This window comes from Triticum dicoccoides, chromosome 1B (assembly GCF_002162155.2).
Source record: "Triticum dicoccoides isolate Atlit2015 ecotype Zavitan chromosome 1B, WEW_v2.0, whole genome shotgun sequence".
NCBI lineage: Eukaryota > Viridiplantae > Streptophyta > Magnoliopsida > Poales > Poaceae > Triticum > Triticum dicoccoides.
In genome coordinates, this window is record NC_041381.1 from 463,106,358 (window position 1) to 463,125,756 (window position 19,399).

Consider the following 19,399-nt stretch of genomic DNA (forward strand, 5'->3'; position numbering starts at 1 on the left):
TAATTACATTGTTGCTAAATTTATACCGCCTAGTTTCACATACCAGCAAAAGAAAAAGTTCTTTTATGATTTAAGACATTACTTCTGGGATGATCCACACCTTTATAAAGAAGGAGTAGATGGTGTTATTAGACGTTGTGTGCCTGAGCATGAACAGGAATAGATTCTATGTAAGTGTCACTCTGAATCTTATGGAGGACACCACGCTGGATACAGAACTGCACACAAGGTACTACAATCTGGTTTTTATTGGCCTACTCTTTTAAAAGATGCTCGTAAGTTTGTATTATCATGTGACGAATGTCAAAGAATAGGTAACATTAGTAGACATCAAGAAATTCCTATGAATTACTCTCTTGTTATTGAACCATTTGATGTTTGGGGATTTGATTATATGGGACCTTTTCCTGCCTCTAATGGTTATACACATATCTTAGTTGATGTTGATTACGTTACTAAGTGGGCAGAAGCTATTCCAACTAGTAGTGCTGATCATAACACTTCTATTAAAATGCTTAAAGAAGTTATTTTTCCGAGGTTTGGAGTCCCCAGATATCTTATGACTGATGGTGGTTCACATTTTATTCATGGTGCTTTCCGTAAGATGCTTGCTAAGTATGATGTCAATCATAGAATAGCATCTCCTTATCATCCGTAGTCAGTGGTCAAGTAGAGTTGAGCAATAGTGAGCTCAAATTAAGTTTGCAAAAGACTGTGAATAGATCTAGAAAGAATTGGTCCAAAAAACTTGATGATGCATTATGGGCCTATAGAACTGCATACAAAAATCCTATGGGTATGTCTCCTTATAAGATGGTTTATGGAAAAGCGTGTCATTTACCTCTTGAACTTGAACATAAGGCATATTGGGATATCAAAGAGCTCAATTATGACTTCAAACTTGCCGGTGAGAAGAGGTTATTTGATATTAGCTCACTTGATGAATGGAGAACCCAAGACTATGAGAATGCCAAGCTATTCAAAGAAAAAGTCAAACGCTGGCATGATAAGAGGATACAAAAGTGTGAGTTTAATGTAGGAGGTTATGTGTTATTATTCAAGTCTCGTTTAATATTTTTTGCAGGAAAACTTCTCTCAAGATGGGAAGGTCCCTACGTTATCGAGGAGGTCTAACGTTCTGGTGCCATAAAAATCAACAACTTCAAAGGCACGAATCCGAGGGTGGTAAACGGTCAAAGAATTAAACACTATATTTCAGGTAATCCTATCAATGTTGAAACTAATATTATTGAAACCGTAACCCCTGAGGAATACATAAGGGACACTTTCCAGAACGTTCCAGACCTCGAAAAGGCATAGGTATGTGGTACGGTAAGTAAACCGACTCCAAAACAACTCCAATGGCAATTTTTATCAGTTTGGATTATTTAAGAATTTTAGGAAGAAAGAAGTAGTCTGAAAGGGACACCAGGCTCCCACGAGAGTGGAGGGTGCCCCCCCTCCTTGTAGGGTGCGCCCCCCTGTCTCGTGGGCACCTCGTGTGCCTCCCGGACTCCGTTTTCTTGTATGTTATGTATTTTGGTCGGTAAAATTTCATTATATATACTCCTGAAGGTTTTGACCACCGTATCACACAAATATCCTCTTTTTTTGTTTCGAGCTGTTCCTGTTGCAGATTTGGAACAAGATGTCGTCCCAAGATTCTGAGGGGGAGAGCTACATAGCTGATTATATCACAAACCCAAAAGTTTATGGGGATGTGGAGCATTATGGATGGACCACGGAGGAATAAGAAGACTATGATCCAAAATGGAAGGAGGAGACAAGCTCCGATGAAGAGGACGATCCACTACCTCAACCTGGCGATATGCATGTGGAGTTCAAGAAGTCAAGCTTCCCTAAGGTACAATCTATCCCACCACGTTTTCTACAGGACAGCAAGGCGGCATTATGCAAAAAGATAATGAAACTTGAGCTCAAGAATGAGGATCTGAGGGAGGAAAATTTTAGCCTCAGACGCAAGCTAGAGAAGAAAAATGCAACAACTCCCACTTCACCCCCTCCGAAGACATAACCACATGGGTATGGGCACTCCCTTTGGCAACTGCCAAGCTTGGGGGAGGTGCCCCGGTATCGTATCACCATCACACTCCTATCTTTACTGCTTTATTTAGTTCGATCATTTTAGTAGTGTCTTGATTTAGTAGTTTGAAGTTTTGATATCAAGTAGTTTGAGTTTTGCATTGTGATCTTTTTATGTAATCAAGTCCGTGTGCTATCTATAATAAAGTTTAGTGTTGAGTCTAGGGCTTTGCTATGTGCTATGATCTTGAGAAAGTAGAAAGAATAAAATATTTCATATTGATCTTATGGATAGTGATAACTTCACACATAGAAAGTATGAGGCATAAAAATTGTTGAGAGTTGATGAACGTACCCTTGGTCATCGTTGCAATTAATAGGAAGTGATAAGGAAAGAGGGGTTCACATATAGATATATTATCTTGGACATCTTTTATGATTGTGAAGCGCTCATTAAGTATGACATGCTAAAAGAGTTGATGTTGGACAAGGAAGACAACATAATAGTTTATGTTTTTCTGACATCTCAGTTAAAGTATATTGTCATTGACCTTCCAAAGATGTTGAGCTTGCCTTCCCCCTCATGCTAGCCAAATTCCTTGCACCAAGTAGAGATACTACTTGTGCTTCCAAATATCCTTAAACCCAGTTTTGCCATGAGAGTCCACCATACCTACCTATGGATTGAGTAAGATCCTTCAAGTAAGTTGTCATGTTGCAAGCAATAAAAATTATTCTCTAAATATGTATGACTTATTAGTGCGGAGAAAATAAGCTTTATACGATCGTGTGATATGGAAGTAATAAAAGCGACGGACTGCATAATAAAGGTTCATATCACAAGTGGCAATATAAAGTGACGTTCTTTTGCATTAAGATTTTGTGCATCCAACCCTAATAGCACATGGCAACCTCTGCTTCCCTCTGCGAAGGGCCTATCTTTTACTTTATGTATTTTACTTTTTGCAAGAGTCAAGGTGATCTTCACCTTTCCCTTTTTCATTTTATCCTTTGGCAAGCACCTCGTGTTGGAAAGATCCTGATATATATATATATATATATATATATATATATATATATATATATATATATATATATATATATATATATATATATCCAATTGGATGTAAGTTAGCATGAACTATTATTGTTGACATCACCCAAAGGTGAACACGTTGGTAGGCGAAATTATAAGCCCCTATCTTTCTCAGTGTCTGACTAAAACTCCATAACCATAAGTATTGCGTGAGTGTTAGCAATTGTAGAAGATTATATGATAGTTGAGTATGTGGACTTGCTGAAAAGCTCTATTCTTGACTCTTTCTGATGTTATAATAAATTGCAGTTGCTTCAGTGATTGAGATTATAGTGTGTTTGTTCTCAATGAAGTTTCTGTACCATACTTGACATTGTGAATAGATTGTTACTAGAGCATAAGAAATCATATGACAAAATCTATATATGTTGTTGTTATAAGAATGATCATGATGCCCTCATGTTCGTATTTTATTTTTATCGACACCTCTATCTCTAAACATGTGGACATATTTTTCGATATCGGCTTCCCTTGAGGACAAGCGAGGCCTAAGCTTGGGGGAGTTGATACGTCCATTTTGCATCATGCTTTTATATCAATGTTTATTGCATTATGGGCTGTTAGTACACATTATGTCACAATACTTATGGCTATTCTCTCTTATTTTACAAGGTTTATCATGAAGAGGGAGAATGCCGGCAGCTGGGATTTTGGGTGGAAAAGGAGCAAATATTGTAGACCTATTCTGCACAGCTCCAAAAGACCTAAAACTCCACGAAAGTCATTTTTGGAATTAATGATAATTATTGAGCGGAAGAAGTACACGAGGGGGCCCACACCCTGGCTACAAGGGTGCGGGGCGCGCCCAACCCTACTGGGCGCGCCCCCTACCTCGTGGGCCACCTGGTGGCCCTCCGGTGCCCATCTTCTGCTATATGAAGTCTTCTACCCTGGAAAAAAATCATAAGCAAGCTTACGGGACGAAACTCCGCTGCCACGAGGCGGAACCTTGGCGGAACCAATCTAGGGCTCCGGTGGAGCTGTTCTGCCGGGGAAACTTCCCTCCGAAAGGGCGAAATCATCACCATCATCATCACCAACGATCCTCTCATCGGGAGGGGGTCAATCTCCATCGACATCTTCACCAGCACCATCTCCTCTCAAACCCTAGTTCATCTCTTGTATCCAAAACCACAAATTGGTACCTGTGGGTTGCTAGTAGTGTTAATTACTCCTTGTAGTTGATGCTAATTAGTTTACTTGGTGGAAGATCATATGTTCAGATCCTTAATGCATATTAATACTCCTCTGATTATGAACATGAATATGCTTCATGAATAGTTAGGTTTGTTCCTGAGGACATGGGTGAAGTCTTGCTATTAGTAGTCATGAGAATTTGGTATTCGTTCGATATTTTGATGAGATGTATGTTGTCTCTCCTCTAGTGGTGTTATGTGAACGTCGACTACATGAAACTTCACCATTATTTGGGCCTAGAGGAAGGAAGGCATTGGGAAGTAATAAGTAGATGATGGGTTGCTAGAGTGACAGAAGCTTAAACCCTAGTTTATGCGTTGCTTCGTAAGGGGCTGATCTGGATCCACTAGTTTCATGCTATGGTTAGGTTTAACTTAATACTTCTTTTGTTGTTGCAGATGCTTACAATAGGGGTTTATCATAAGTGGGATGCTTGTCCAAGAAACGGCAGTACCCAAGCACCGGTCCACCCACATATTAAATTATCAAAGTACCGAACGCGAATCATATGAGCGTGATGAAACTAGCTTGACGATAATTCCCATGTGTCCTCGGGAGCACTTTTCTCATTATAAGAAATTGTCCAAGGTTGTCATTTGCTACAAAAAGGATTGGGCCACCTTGCTGCACCTTATTTACTTTCATTGCTTGTTACCCGTTACAAATTATCTTATCACAAAACTACCTGTTACCTACAATTTCAGTGCTTGTAGAGAATACCTTACTGAAAACCGATTGTCATTTCCTTCTGCTCCTCGTTGGGTTCGACACTCTTACTTATCAGAAGGACTACGATAGATCCCCTATACTTGTGGGTCATGAGCGAGAGTCTTTATCTTGCTGGTCAACTGACGGACTTCCGCACTATCTTCCTCCTTAAAGCTCCGAGGGCGCAAGTTGTGGCATTTCTTCAACGGAATGCTTGAAAATTCGGGGAGACCCATTCGGACTAGGTCGGGAAGGGCGGCATCCTCGATATAAAACCATTCAGAGGGCCACTCTTCGGATGCCTTCTTCGGCATGCTGGACAGGTATCCAGTCCCGGTGATACGCCATTCTTCAGCTCCGCCTACTTCAAATATTAATCCTCCTTGGCTACGAGGGACGAGGAAGAATAGCTTCTTCCATAATTCAAAGTGGGCCTCACAACCCAGGAATAACTCGCAAAGGGCAACGTAACCAGCAATGTGCAAGATGGAGGTAGGAGTGAAATTGTGCACCTGGAGACCATAATACTCCAGAAGCCCTCAGAGGAATGGGTGGATTGGAAATCCGACACCTCTCAGTAAGTAGGGAACGAAGTATACCCGCTCCCCCCTGGATGGGTTGGGGCAATTCTCCGCCTGAGTCCCGCCGTTGAAGGAAATCAATCCCGCTCGAACATGAACTAGATCTGTGGGGGGGGGGAATCCCTGTGTTTGCAGCTCGACTAGCTGACTGTGCGATATGGAACACTTCTCCAATCACTTTTTTTGGGACTGTGGGGATGGGAGGAAGAGTTGGGAGTGCTAGACATGTTGGAATGGTTTCTCCAAGCAACCTCTGCGGATTCCTCGCTTGGTATGAAATGGATCTGAAAATCCCAGTCTCTTTAAATAGACGTGTTTTATACACGGCCAGGATTGTATGTGTAATAATACCCCGACCACTCATATTTGCTCGACACGTGGAAGCTGAAGTCATGAAGGTGCGGAAGCCGATGGGCGTGACATTAAAGGGAAAGCCGAATACCTCTCTGTAAAGTCAGGTACTTTGAAATAAGTGGAGGAGGAACCCTCCTTGCGATGCCGAAGACAATCTCCGCCCGGACACATCATCATTGGAAGACTAGTTCGGGGGCTACTGAGGGAGTCCTAGATTTAGGGGTTTTTGGCTGTCCGGACTATGTGACATGGGCTGGACTATTGGACTATGAAGATACAAGACCGAAGACTTCTTCTCATGTCCGGATGGGACTCTCCTTTTCGTGGATAGCAAGCTTGGCGACTCGAATATGTAGATTCCTTTCTCTGTAACCGACTTTGTGTAACCCTAGCCCCCTTCCGGTGTCTATATAAACCGGAGGGTTGAGTCCGTAGAGGCAATTACAATCATAATCATATAGGCTAGACTTCTAGGGTTTAGCCATTACTATCTCGTGGTAGATCAACTCTTGTAATACTCATATTCATCGAGATCAATCAAGCAGGAAGTAGGGTATTGGCTCCATAGAGAGGGCCCGAACCTGGGTAAACCTCGTGTCCCCCGTCTCCTGTTACCATCGACCTCAGACGCACAGTTCGGGACCCCCTACCCGGGATCTACAGGTTTTGACACCGACAGGCGGTTCGGCACCCCCGACGTTGCGAGAAGTCGATTAAACCTTATCATTTAGAGGAAGGAGAAGTCGTAACAAGGTTTCCATAGGTGAACCTGCGGAAGGATCATTGTCGTGACCCTGACCAAAATAGACCGCGCACGCATCATCCAATCCGTCAGTGACGGCACCGTCCATCGCTCGGCCAATGCCTCGACCACCTCCCCTTCTCAGAGCAGGTGGGGGCTCGGGGTAAAAGAACCCACGGCACCGAAGGCATCAAGGAACACTATGCCTAACCCGGGGGCATGGCTAGCTTGCTAGCCGTCCCTCGTGTTGCAAAGCTATTTAATCCACACGACTCTCGGCAATGAATATCTCGGCTCTCGCATCGATGAAGAACATAGCAAAATGCGATACCTGGTGTGAATTGCAGAATCCCGCGAACCATCAAGTCTTTGAACGCAAGTTGTGCCCGAGGCCACTCGGCCGAGGGCACGCCTGCCTGGGCATCACGCCAAAACACACTCCCAACCACCCTCATCGGGAATTGGGATGCAGCATCTGGTCCCTCGTCTCGCAAGGGGCGGTGGACCGAAGATCGGGCTGCTGGCATACCATGCCGGACACAGCACATGGTGGGCGTCCTTGCTTTATCAATGCAGTGCATCCGACACGAGCTGGCATTATGGCCTCGGAATGACCCAGCAAACGAAGCACACGTCGCTTCGGCCGCGACCCCAGGTCAAGTGGGACTACCCGCTGAGTTTAAGTATATAAATAAGCGGAGGAGAAGAAACTTACAAGGATTCCCCTAGTAACGGCGAGCGAACTAGGAGCAACCCAGCTTGAGAATCAGGCGGCTGTGCCATACGAATTGTAGTCTGGAGAGGCGTTCTCAACGACGGATCGGGCCCAAGTCCCCTGGAAAGGGGCGCCTGGGAGGGTGAGAGCCCCGTCCGGCCGGGCCGTATCGCCCCACGAGGCGCCGTCAACGAGTTGGGTTGTTTGGGAATGCAGCCCAAATCAGGCGGTAGACTCCGTCGAAGGCTAAATATAGGCGAGAGACTGGTAGCAAACAAGTACCACGAGGGAAAGATGAAAAGGACTTTGAAAAAAGAGTCAAAGAGTGCTTGAAATTGCCGGGAGGGAAGTGGACGAGGGTCGGCGATGCGCCCCGGCCGTATGCGGAACGGCTCTTGCTGGTCCGCTGCTCGGCTCGGGGTGTGGACTATTGTCGGCCATGCTGGCGGAAAAATCCCGGGAACCCTAGGTGCCCCAATGGCCGTCGTCGGCACAGCCGGTACCCGCACACCAAAAGGCGTGTCCCTCGAGGCATTGTGCTGCAACGGCCTGTAGGCTCCCCATCCGACCCGTCTTGAAACATGGACCGAGGAGTCCAACATGCGTGCGAGTCGACGGGTTCTGAAACCTGGGGATGCGCAAGGAAGCTGACGAGCAGGAGGCCCTCACGGGCCACACCACTGGCCGACCCTAATCTTCTGTGAAGGGTTCGAGTTGGAGCACGCCTGTTGGGACCCGAAAGATGGTGAACTATGCCTGAGCGGGGCGAAGCCAGAGGAAGAAAGTGCACGTTTCGACAAAACAGAGAAACACGGCCTTTGCACAAGAACCTTCAAGCGATCGGACACGCAAACGCACAAACACACACAAGGCAACTCAAACACAAACACGGCTCAACAAGAAGGCAAAAGGCAACAAGGAACACGCACTAGCCAAAACCTCTCTAGAGGAGAGGGCGGTGGCCGAAGCCACCTATGTTTGAGTCAATTGGTATGGCACCGCGAAGAATTATCCTTGGGCCCATGACCAAAACTCGTCTTTGAAGCACGATTACCATCAAGAATGGCTAATGTAAAAGAGTTGATCAATTTATGCATAATGGGGGGAGGGAGAGTTCATTGAGAGAACAACACTCCCCCTATGTCCATGCCTACACCTAAACAAGATATCAAGATGAGTATGGTGGGGTGTGCACGGGTTCAAGCTACATTGATTGAATCAATGATATTTAGTTCATGCCTTAACTCACGAAATCTTGCTTCATCCAAGGGCTTCGTGAAAATATCTGCAAGGTTATCATGAGTGTTGATATATTTGAGCTTGATCTCCCCTCGCGTAATGTGATCCCGGATGAAGTGATACCGAATCTCAATATGCTTCGTCCTGAAGTGTTGCACTTGATTGAGAGAGATCTTGATGACACTTTAATTGTCACACCAAAGAGGCACTTCATCACAAATGACACCGTAATCTTTTAAAGTTTGCCTCATCCACAGAAGTTGAGCACAACAACTACCGGAGGCCACATACTCCGCTTCGATGGACGACAGAGACACGCAACTTTGCTTCTTAGAAGACCAACTTACCAAAGAGCAACCAAGAAATTGGCACCCTTCGGAGGTTGACTTCCTATCCACTTTGTCTCCCGGCCAATCTGAGTACGAATAGCCCAAAAAGGTTGATGTTTGCTCCTCTTGGGTACCATAAGCCATAGTTTGGGGTATGAGCCAAATATCAAAAGATTCACTTGACCGCCACATAGTGGCTTTCCTTAGGTGCGGCTTGGAACCATGCACAAATTCCCACACTCGACATGATATCCGGTCGAGATGCATAAAGGTAAAGCAAGGAGACAATCATGGAATGATATACCTTTTGATCCACCGCTTTACCATTGGGATCAATGTCAAGTTGGCATTTGACGGGCATCGGAGTGGAGGACAGCTTGACATCACTTAGCTTGAATCTCTTGAGTACGTCTTGAGTGTATTTGGCTTGGTTGATGAAGGTTCCTTCTCTTCTTTTCTTGATTTCGAACCCGAGAAAGAACTTCAACTCTCCCATCATAGACATCTTGAACTTCGAGGTCATGAGAGCGGCAAATTCCTCATTGAAAGCTTTGTTAGGGGAACCAAAGATAATATCATCAACATATAGTTGGCATACAAACAACTCCCATTGACCTTCTTAGTAAAAAGAGTGGGGTCGATTTTCCCAATTTCAAACCCACGATCTTGCAACAACTCGGTAAGGTGCTCATATCATGCACGCGGGGCTTGTTTAAGGCCATAGAGTGCCTTGTCGAGTTGGTACACATGATCGGGGAAATAGGGATCCTCGAACCTCGGGGGTTGTTTGACAGACACCAACTCATTAATAGGACCATTAAGGAAAACACTCTTCACATCCATTTGTTGCAACTTGAAGTTATGATGAGAAGCATAAGCAATCAACAAACAAATAGATTCAAGGAGGGAAACGGGAGCAAAGGTTTCACCGTAGTCGGTACCCTCGACTTGGGAGTAGCCTTGTGCTACCAAATGAGCCTTGTTGCGAACGATAATTCCATGAGCATCTTGCTTGTTCTTGAATATCTACTTGGTTCCCATGACATTATGGTTCCCTGTTGGCCTTGGCACCAATCTCCACACCTTATTGTGATTTAAGTTGTTGAGTTCTTCATGCATGGCATTGATCCAATCCGGATCCTCGAGCGCCCCATAGACCTTTTGGGGTTCGACACAAGAAACAAACGCGTGATGTTCACAACAATTTGCTAATTGTCTATGAGTGCTTACCCCCTTTCTTAGGCTTCCAAGCACATTCTTCATGAGATGAACTTTGATTGTGAGCTTGGATTCAATCATAGCGGCACAACGCTCCAATTCCTCCTCAGGAGTGAGTTGAGGAGTGGTAACTTGATCATCTTGAGCGTCGTCCTGAGCTTGTTCTTTATCTTGAGCTTGCTCTTGATATTGAACTTTCTCGGAAGGGAGAACTTGACCTTGGGCATCACTTGGTGGTTCACCACCATCTTGAGGTTGATCTTGCCCTTGGTCTTGTTCACTTGGTTGAGGGCCTTCCTTTTGTTCTTCGTAAGCGTGTGGGTCTTGGGTTGGTGGTGGATCCACTTGAGTGGAGCATTGTCCTTCTCCTTCGGCCACAAGGGGTTCCTCAATGGGTAGGATATGACCAACACCCATTCTTATTATGGCTTGGGGAGGAATTTCATCACCTACATCACAAGTACCACTTTGCTCCACTTGGGAGCCGTTATTCTCGTCAAACTCCATGTTACACATCTCCTCAATGAGTCCCGTGGACTTGTTGAGGACACGGTAAGCATGAGAGTTTGTCACGTAACCAACGAATATGCCCTCATGAGCTCTAGCCTCAAATTTATAAAAATGAACACCTTTCTTGAGAATGAAACACTTACAAGCTAACACCCAGAAGTACTTGAGGTTGGGCTTGTTACCGGTAAGTATCTCATATGGAGTCTTGTTCAAACCCTTGCGGAGATAGAGCCGATTGGATGCATGGCAAGCGTTGTTGATGGCTTCAGCCCAAAAGTTGTAGGGAGACTTGAACTCTACCATCATGGTCCTTGCCACGTCCATCAACGTCCGGTTCTTCCTCTCCGCTACACCATTTTCTTGAGGGGTGTAAGGTGCGGAATATTGATGCTTTATCCCCTCATCACTAAGGAACTCATCCAAGGTGTAGTTCTTGAACTCGATGTCGTTGTCACTTCTTATTGTCAAGATCTTTGCATTGTGTTGACGCCGAGCTTCATTTGCAAAGTCAATGATGGTTTGTTGAGTCTCACTCTTCCTCTTGAAGAAATATACCCAAGTGTATCTTGAGCAATCATCCACAATCACCAAGCAATACTTCCTAACCCCAAGACTATCAAAGGATGGAGGCCCAAAGAGATCCATGTGAAGGAGCTCCAAGGGTCTCTTCGAGTAGATGATAGTCGTGGGAGGGTGAGCCTTCTCATGTAACTTTCCTTTGATACAAGCACTGCAAGCACGATCTTTGGCAAAACTAAAATTTGTTAGTCCACGGACATGGTCCCCCTTGAGAAGACTTTGCAAAGATCTCATATTGACATGGGCTAAATGGCGATGCCAACCATTAGGCATGTCACGGTCTTAGTGGGTCACTCCGAAAAGTTAATCACATAAAGGCCATTCTCGACATGCCCAACAAAGGCTACTTTAAGAGTCTTGCTACACAAGAGGGCCATGGTATCAATATCAAAGAATGTGGCAAAGCCCATGATTTCAAGTTGATGAATGGAAAGTAAATTGTATGCAAGGGACTCAACAAGCATGACTTTCTCGATCGAGAGATCATGAGAAATGATAACCTTGCCAATACCCAATACCTTAGAAGACGAGGCATCACCCCACTCGACATTGGTGGGAATAGATGGAATCTTGTGCACGTCCACCACCAAGTCCTTGCTTCCGGTCATATGATTTGTGGCTCCACTATCGAGCAACCATGATCCCCCATCGGAAGCAAACACCTACAAGGGATCAATGCTTGGTTTTAGGTACCCATTTTGTAATGGGTCCTTTGATGTTAGTAACAAGGGTCTTAGGAACCCAAATAGACCATTCATTGTACTCGTAAGGAGAACCAACAAATTTGGCATAAACATGCCCATCACTAGCACGACATAGCACATAAGAAGGGTTAAAGTCGTCGGCTTTGTTGGAAGGTGTGGCAAAGCCCTTCTTGACACCACCACCCTTCACATTGTTCTTCTTCTTCTCCTTAGGAGAACCTTCTCCCTCCTTCACAAAAGTTTGCTTGAGAGGAAGAGGTTGTTTGGCCTTATCATTCTCCTTCTTGTTCTTGGACTTGGGTGCAAACCCAATTCCCTCCTTGCCCACAACTTCATTTTGATTGCTCAAAAGATCGTTAAGGTTCTTCTCACCTTGTATGAAAGACATAAGGCCTTTCTCAAGTTGCTCCTTCAACTTGGCACTCTCCTCCACAAGATGCACATGCTCACAACATGGGTTAGTAGCATTTGCATTATCAATTAAGACCATATGAGGAAAAGTGACTTTCTCCTTGGTTAGATTCACTTGGAGTTGATCATGAGACTCCTTGAGGCTGTCATGAGCACCTTTCAAGGCATTGTGAGCCTTGTCAAGTATATCAAACTCCTCCTTGAGTCTAGCATGGTCAACCCCAAGTTTATCCTTCTCGAAATTGAGCACATGAGATACAACAAGAGCATGATCAATATCTTTCTTTAATTTAGCATGGTCATCATTGTGTGACTCCTCAAGAGCTGAACAATGACCATGCTCTTCCTCAAGCACATAAGAGAGATCCGATATCTCATCGGCATAGTCACGACTATGACCTTCCATCTTAGAGATGGTTTCTTCATGAGCCTCGATCATGTCATTGGCTTCACCAAGTTGTTCCAAGAGAGCAACAAAGTGCTTCTTGGATTTGCCCTTGAGCTTACTCATAAAAGACTCAAATTCATTTACTTCCTCATCAGACCCCTCACTTTCATCAATGCAATCCGTCAAGGAAGGATTAGTAGTGATGGTAGTTTTGACGTTGGGGGTTACCTTATTGGTGGCTTTGGCCATGATGCACTTGGCGGTGATGTTCTCGTCAGGTGAGTCGAAAAGGGACATCGGTGGAGTTGTGGCAATGGCAATAGAGGCCATGGCCGTCGCCTCACCATCTTCATCATCATCATTGATATGTCTCTGTCATATCTACTTTTCCAAACACTTTTGCCCTTGTTTTGGACTCTAACTTGCATGATTTGAATGGAACTAACCCGGACTGACGTTGTTTTCAGCAGAACTACCATGGTGTTATTTTTGTGCAGAAATAAAAGTTCTCGGAATGACCTGAAAATCCACGGAGCAACTTTTTGGATTTTATAAAAAGTAATGGCGGAAGAATCAACGTCAGGGGGGCCACACCCTGTCCACGAGGGTGGGGGCGCCCCCCTAGGGCATCCCTGTCGGTGTCAAAACCGGCGGATCTCGGGTAGGGGGTCCTGAACTGTGCGGCTAAGGCTAATGGTAACATGAGGCTGGGGACACGATGTTTACCCAGGTTCGGGCCCTCTCGATGGAGGTAATACCTTACTTCCTACTTGATTGATCTTGATGATATGAGTATTACAAGAGTTCATCTACCACAAGATCGTAGAGGCTAAACCCTAGAGGCTAGCCTATGATTATGATTGTTGTTGTCCTACTGACTAAACCCTCCAGTTTATATAGACACCGGAGAGTGCTAGGGTTACACAGAGTCGGTTACAAAGAAGGAGATCACATATCCGAATCGCCAAGCTTGCCCTCCATGCAAAGGAGAGTCCCATCCGGACATAGGGCGAAGTCTTCAATCTTGTATCTTCATAGTCCAACAGTCCGGCCAAAGTATATAGTCCGGCTGTCCGGATACCCCCTAATCCAAGACTTGCTCAGCGCCCCCCTGCCTCGTGGGTCCCCTGAAGCTCCACTGACCTCAACTCCAACTCCATATATTCATGTCCGGGGAGAAAAAAACTAGACAGAAAGATTCATCGCGTTTTACGATACAGAGCTGCCGCCAAGCCCTAAACTCTCTCAGGAGGGCTGATCTGGAGTCCGTTCGGGGCTCCAGCTAGGGGAATCTGTTGCCGTCGTCATCATCAACCATCCTCCATCACCAATTTCATGATTCTCACCGCCGTGCGTGAGTAATTCCATCGTAGGATTGCTCCGGAGTATCATGTAATCGAGTTAGTTTTGTTAGGGTTTGATCCCTAGTATCCACTATGTTCTAAGATTGATGTTGCTATGACTTTGCTATGCTTAATGCTTGTCACTAGGGCCCGAGTGCCATGATTTCATATCTGAATCTATTATGTTTTCATGAATATATGTGAGTTCTTGATCCTATCTTGCAAGTCTATAGTGACCTATTATGTGTTATGATTCGTTAACCCCGAAGTGACAATAATCGGGATACTTACCGGTGATGACCGTAGTTTGAGGAATTCATGTATTCACTAAGTGTTAATACTTTGGTCCGGTACTCTATTAAAAGGAGGCCTTAATATCTCTTAATTTCCAATAGGACCCCGCTGCCTTGGGAGGGTAGGACAAAAGTTGTCATGCAATTTCTTTTCCATAAGCACGTATGACTATATTCGGAATACATGCCTACATTACATTAATGAACTGGAGCTGGTTCTATGTCACCCTATGTTATAACTATTACATGAGGAATCGCATCTGACATAATTATCCATCACTGATCCAATGCCTACGAGCTTTTCACATATTGCCCTTTGCTTAGTTACTTTACCGTTGTTGCTTTTACAATTGCTACAAAACTGCTATTGTTACTTTTGCCACTATTACCGTTACTTCCATACTACTTTGCTACTAAATACTTTGCTGCAAATATTAAGTTAGCCAGGTGTGGTTGAATTGACAACTCAACTGCTAATACTTGAGAATATTCTTTGGCTCCCCTTGTGTCGAATCAATAAATTTGGGTTGAATACTCTACCCTCCAAAATTGTTGCGATCCCCTATACTTGTGGGTTATCAAGACTATTTTCTGGCGCCGTTGCCGGGGAGCATAGCTCTGTTCTTTGAGTTACTTGGGATTTATATCTGCTGGTCACTATGAGGAACTTGAAAAATGAAAGAACTAAGGTTTATCCCTCAACTACGAGGGGAGGTAAGGAACTGCCATCTAGCTCTGCACTTGATTCTCCTTCTGTTATGAGTAAACTTGCGACACCTAAACCTGTTTCTGCTATTAATTCTAATATGTCGCATGTCATTGATGATGCCACTTCTGCTATGCATGATACTTATGATGAAACTACTTCTATGCTTGATACTACTGTGCCATTAGGTGAATTTCTTGATGAACAACTTGCTAGGGCTAGGGAGAATGAAATTATTGAAACTGGTAATATTGATGAAACTGATGATGAAGATTCTCCCCCTAGATATGAATTGCCTGTTGTGCCTGAGGGTTATGTTATGGATGAAGAAACTGCTAGCGATTTTCTTTCTTGCAATGATAGATCTAATCTTAAGAAATTATTAGCTAAGCTGAAACAAAAGTCTCTCAATGCTAGAATGAAATATGACCCTGCTTTTTCTACTTCACCTATCTGTGTTACTGATAAGGATTATGATTTCTCTGTCGATCCTGAGATAATTACTTTGGTTGAATCTGATCCTTTTTATGGCAATGAATCTGAAACTGTTGTGGCACATCTTGCTAAATTGAATGATATAGCCACCCTGTTCACTAATGATGAGAAATCTTGCTACTACTATATCCTTAAGATATTCCCGTTCTCATTAAAGGGTGATGCTAAAACTTGGTTTAATTCTCTTGATCCTGGTTGTATGCGTTGTCCCCAGGATATGAGTTATTACTTCTCTGCTAAATATTTCCCCGCTCATAAGAAACAAGCTGCCTTGAGGGAAATATATAATTTAGTGCAAATTGAAAGAGAGAGTCTCCCACAAGCTTGGGGGAGGCTTCTCTGATTACTTAATGCTTTGCCTGATCATCCTCTTAAGAAAAATGAAATACTTGATATCTTTTATAATGGACTAACCGATGCTTCCAGAGACCACCTGGATAGTTGTGCTGGTTATGTTTTCAGGGAAAGAACTATTGATCAAGCTAAATTGCTATTGAATAATATGTTGACTAATGAAAACAATTGGACACTTCCTGAACCAACTCATAAGCCAACCCCAAAGGAAAGAGGTGTTCTATTCCTTAGTCCTGAAGATATGCAAGAGGCAAAGAAATCTATGAAAGAGAAAGGTATTAAAGCTGAAGATGTTAAGAATTTACCTCCTGTTGAATAAATACATGGCCTTAATATACCACCTATCAAAGAAATACATGGTCTTGGTAACCCGACATAGGTAGTAAAGGTAAATTCTCTCTAAAGATATGATAAAGTTGAAATCCCATATACTAAGTTTGCTAGCCAATGCTTAGATGAGTTTGATGACTTTATCTTATGTTGGTAGACAATTGAAGAGTAATTCTTATACGATTGGACACTTGAGTGATTTTATGGCTAGAGTTAAAGGTGAACTTAAACTCATTAGTAAACATACCTCTATGGTTACCACCCAAGTAGAACAAGTGCTTAAGGCTCGGAATAATTTGCTCAGTGAATAAAATAATAATAAACATGACTTTGCTGTTAGAGTAGCAACTAGAATGGGTAAAATGACTCAGAAACCTTTGTATCCTGAGGGCCACCATAAGAGAATTGAGCAAGATTCTCACAGAAATAATGTAGATGCACCTAGTCCTCATAAAAAGATGAAAAAGAAAAAATGATAGAACTTTGCAAGCTTCTAGTGAACCTGTTGTAGACACACCTCAGAATCCCATTGATATCTCTATTTCTGATGCTGAGACACAATCTGGTGATGAACATGAACCTAGTGATAATGTTAATGATAATGTTCATGCTGATGCTCAACCTAACAATAACAATGATGTAGAGGTTGAACCTGCTATTGATCTTGATAACCAACAATCAAAGAATCAACATTATGATAAGAGAGACTTCGTTGATAGGAAGCACGGTAAAGAAAGAGAACCATGGGTTCAGAAACCCATGCCTTTTTCTCCTAAACCATCCAAGAAAAAGGATGATGAGGATTTTGAGCGTTTTGCTGAAATGATTAGACCTATCTTTTTGCGTATGCATTTAACTGATATGCTTAAAGTGAATCCTTATGCTAAGTACATTAAAGATATTATTACAAATAAAAGAAAGATACCTGAAGCTGAAATTTCCACCATGCTTGCTAATTATACTATTAAGGGTGGAATAGCTAAGAAACTTGGAGACCCAGGAGTACCAACTATACCATGCTCCATTAAAAGAAACTATGTTAAAACTGCTTTATGTGATCTTGGAGCCAGTGTTAGTGTTATGCCTCTCTCTTTATACCGTAGACTTGAATTGAATAAGTTGACACCTACTAAATTATCTTTGCAAATGACCAATTAATCAACCGCTATACTTTTCGGTATTTGTGAGGATGTGCCTGTTGTGGTTGCAAAGTTTACTATTTTAACGGACTTTGTTATCCTTGATATTCCCGAGGACGATAGTATGTCGATTGTCCTTGGTAGAACCTTTTTGAATACTGTAGGGGCTGTTATTGATTGCAACAAAGGCAATGTCACTTTTCATGTTAATGGTAATCAGCATACGGTACACTTTCCGAGGAAACAACCTCAAGTTCATAGTATCAATTCTATTGGAAAAATTCCCTCGATTATTATTGGAGGTTTTGAATTTCCTCTTCCTACTGTCAAGAAGAAATATGGCATTCTTATTATTGGGGATGTACATATCCCCGTTGAGGTAACCTAGTGTCATTTCGAAATTTCTCCGGTTTCATGCGATTCGGAATGAGTTTGTTAACAAGACTTGATCAACCTTGTTACTGGATTCCTTTTGATGAGCATGAGATGGATGAATTTACAAGGCACAACTCTTTGTACCCTCCTTTTACTTTCTGTTATTTAGATTAAATAAAGTAAAAATAGTATTTTCTGTCTGTTTTCTGAATTATCCATGAAATAAAAAATACCCTAAAAATAAAAGTTCTCCAAATGCCCTGAAAAGTTAAAATATTTTTTCTGGAATATTTGAGAATATCTGGCACTGAGAACACAGCAGGGGAGCAAGCACCTGGCCACGAGGGTCTAGGGCGCCCCCTGTCAGTGTCAAAACCGGCGGATCTCGGGTAGGGGGTCCCGAACTGTGCGTCTAAGACTAATGGTAACAGGAGGCAGGGGACACGATGTTTACCCAGGTTCGGGCCCTCTCGATGGAAGTAATACCCTACTTCTTGCTTGATTGATCTTGATGATATGAGTATTACAAGAGTTGATCTACCACGAGATTAGAGAGGCTAAACCCTAGAAGCTAGCCTACGGTATGATTGTTGTTGTCCTACGGACTAAACCCTCCGGTTTATATAGACACCGGAGGGGGGCTAGGGTTACACAGGGTCGGTTTACAGAGAAGGAGATCTACATCCGAATCGCCAAGCTTGCCTTCCACGCCAAGGAGAGTCCCATCCGGACACGGGACAAAGTCTTCTATCTTGTATCTTCATAGTTCAACAGTCCGGCCAAAGTATATTGTCCGGCTGTCCAGATACCCCCTTATCCAGGACTCCCTCAGTAGCCCCTGAACCAGGCTTCAATGACGACGAGTCCAGCGCGTAGATTGTCTTCGGCACTGCAAGGCGGGTTCCATCTCCGAATACTCCAAGATAAATTCCGAACACAAGGACCCTGTCCGGCTCTGCAAGGTAATTTCCATATTCCACCATAGAGAGAATTATAATCCTCGAATCTAATCTGTTGATAACTCTTTAGAAAGTGACATCACGGCATGGTCCAGTTTTTATTCGAACCGTTTCCTACAACCTGCTTCCGCACACCTCGCGAGGCGGTTTCTTTGGCACGTCTTGTCAAAGCAGAGATCATGTCCCCTTATCACAGGATCTCCATCAATACGGGTATGGGTAACCCAACCAGCGCCATTAATCAAGGAGCTTGGAAAAATAAGAGATTTGGAGAGGCAAGTGGGGAGGCGCACATTCCATATTGCCTTTATAAAAGGGCAGAGATCTCCCGTCTTCTCCCACGCCTTCTTCCTCCTTTGCTCATCCATTCTCGCACCCTCGAGCTCCAGCGCCCAAGTTCTCACCTTCTCCAAAGGACCGCAGCATGTCTGGAGCGGGAGGAAAGTAGATGGCCTCCTCTGTCACAGAGGAGAACATCACCAAGCTTCGGGAGGCCAGATACCTGGCCGAGAGTGCCGCGCACAGGCTTCCGGCAGCGGGACAGATTACCCCCACTCCGAAGTCTCGGGAGAGAGTAGTATTTCTCCCTCA

The 19,399-nt window shown here is 43.8% G+C and overlaps 1 non-coding gene across 1 annotated transcript; it reads left to right on the top strand.

The window, feature by feature from the left end:
• The first annotated feature begins 6,991 nt into the window (after positions 1 to 6,991).
• LOC119351451 lies at positions 6,992 to 7,147 on the top strand. The gene has a single exon (XR_005169945.1). It is a non-coding gene; the product is annotated as a 5.8S ribosomal RNA (ribosomal RNA).
• The last annotated feature ends 12,252 nt before the right edge of the window (positions 7,148 to 19,399 follow it).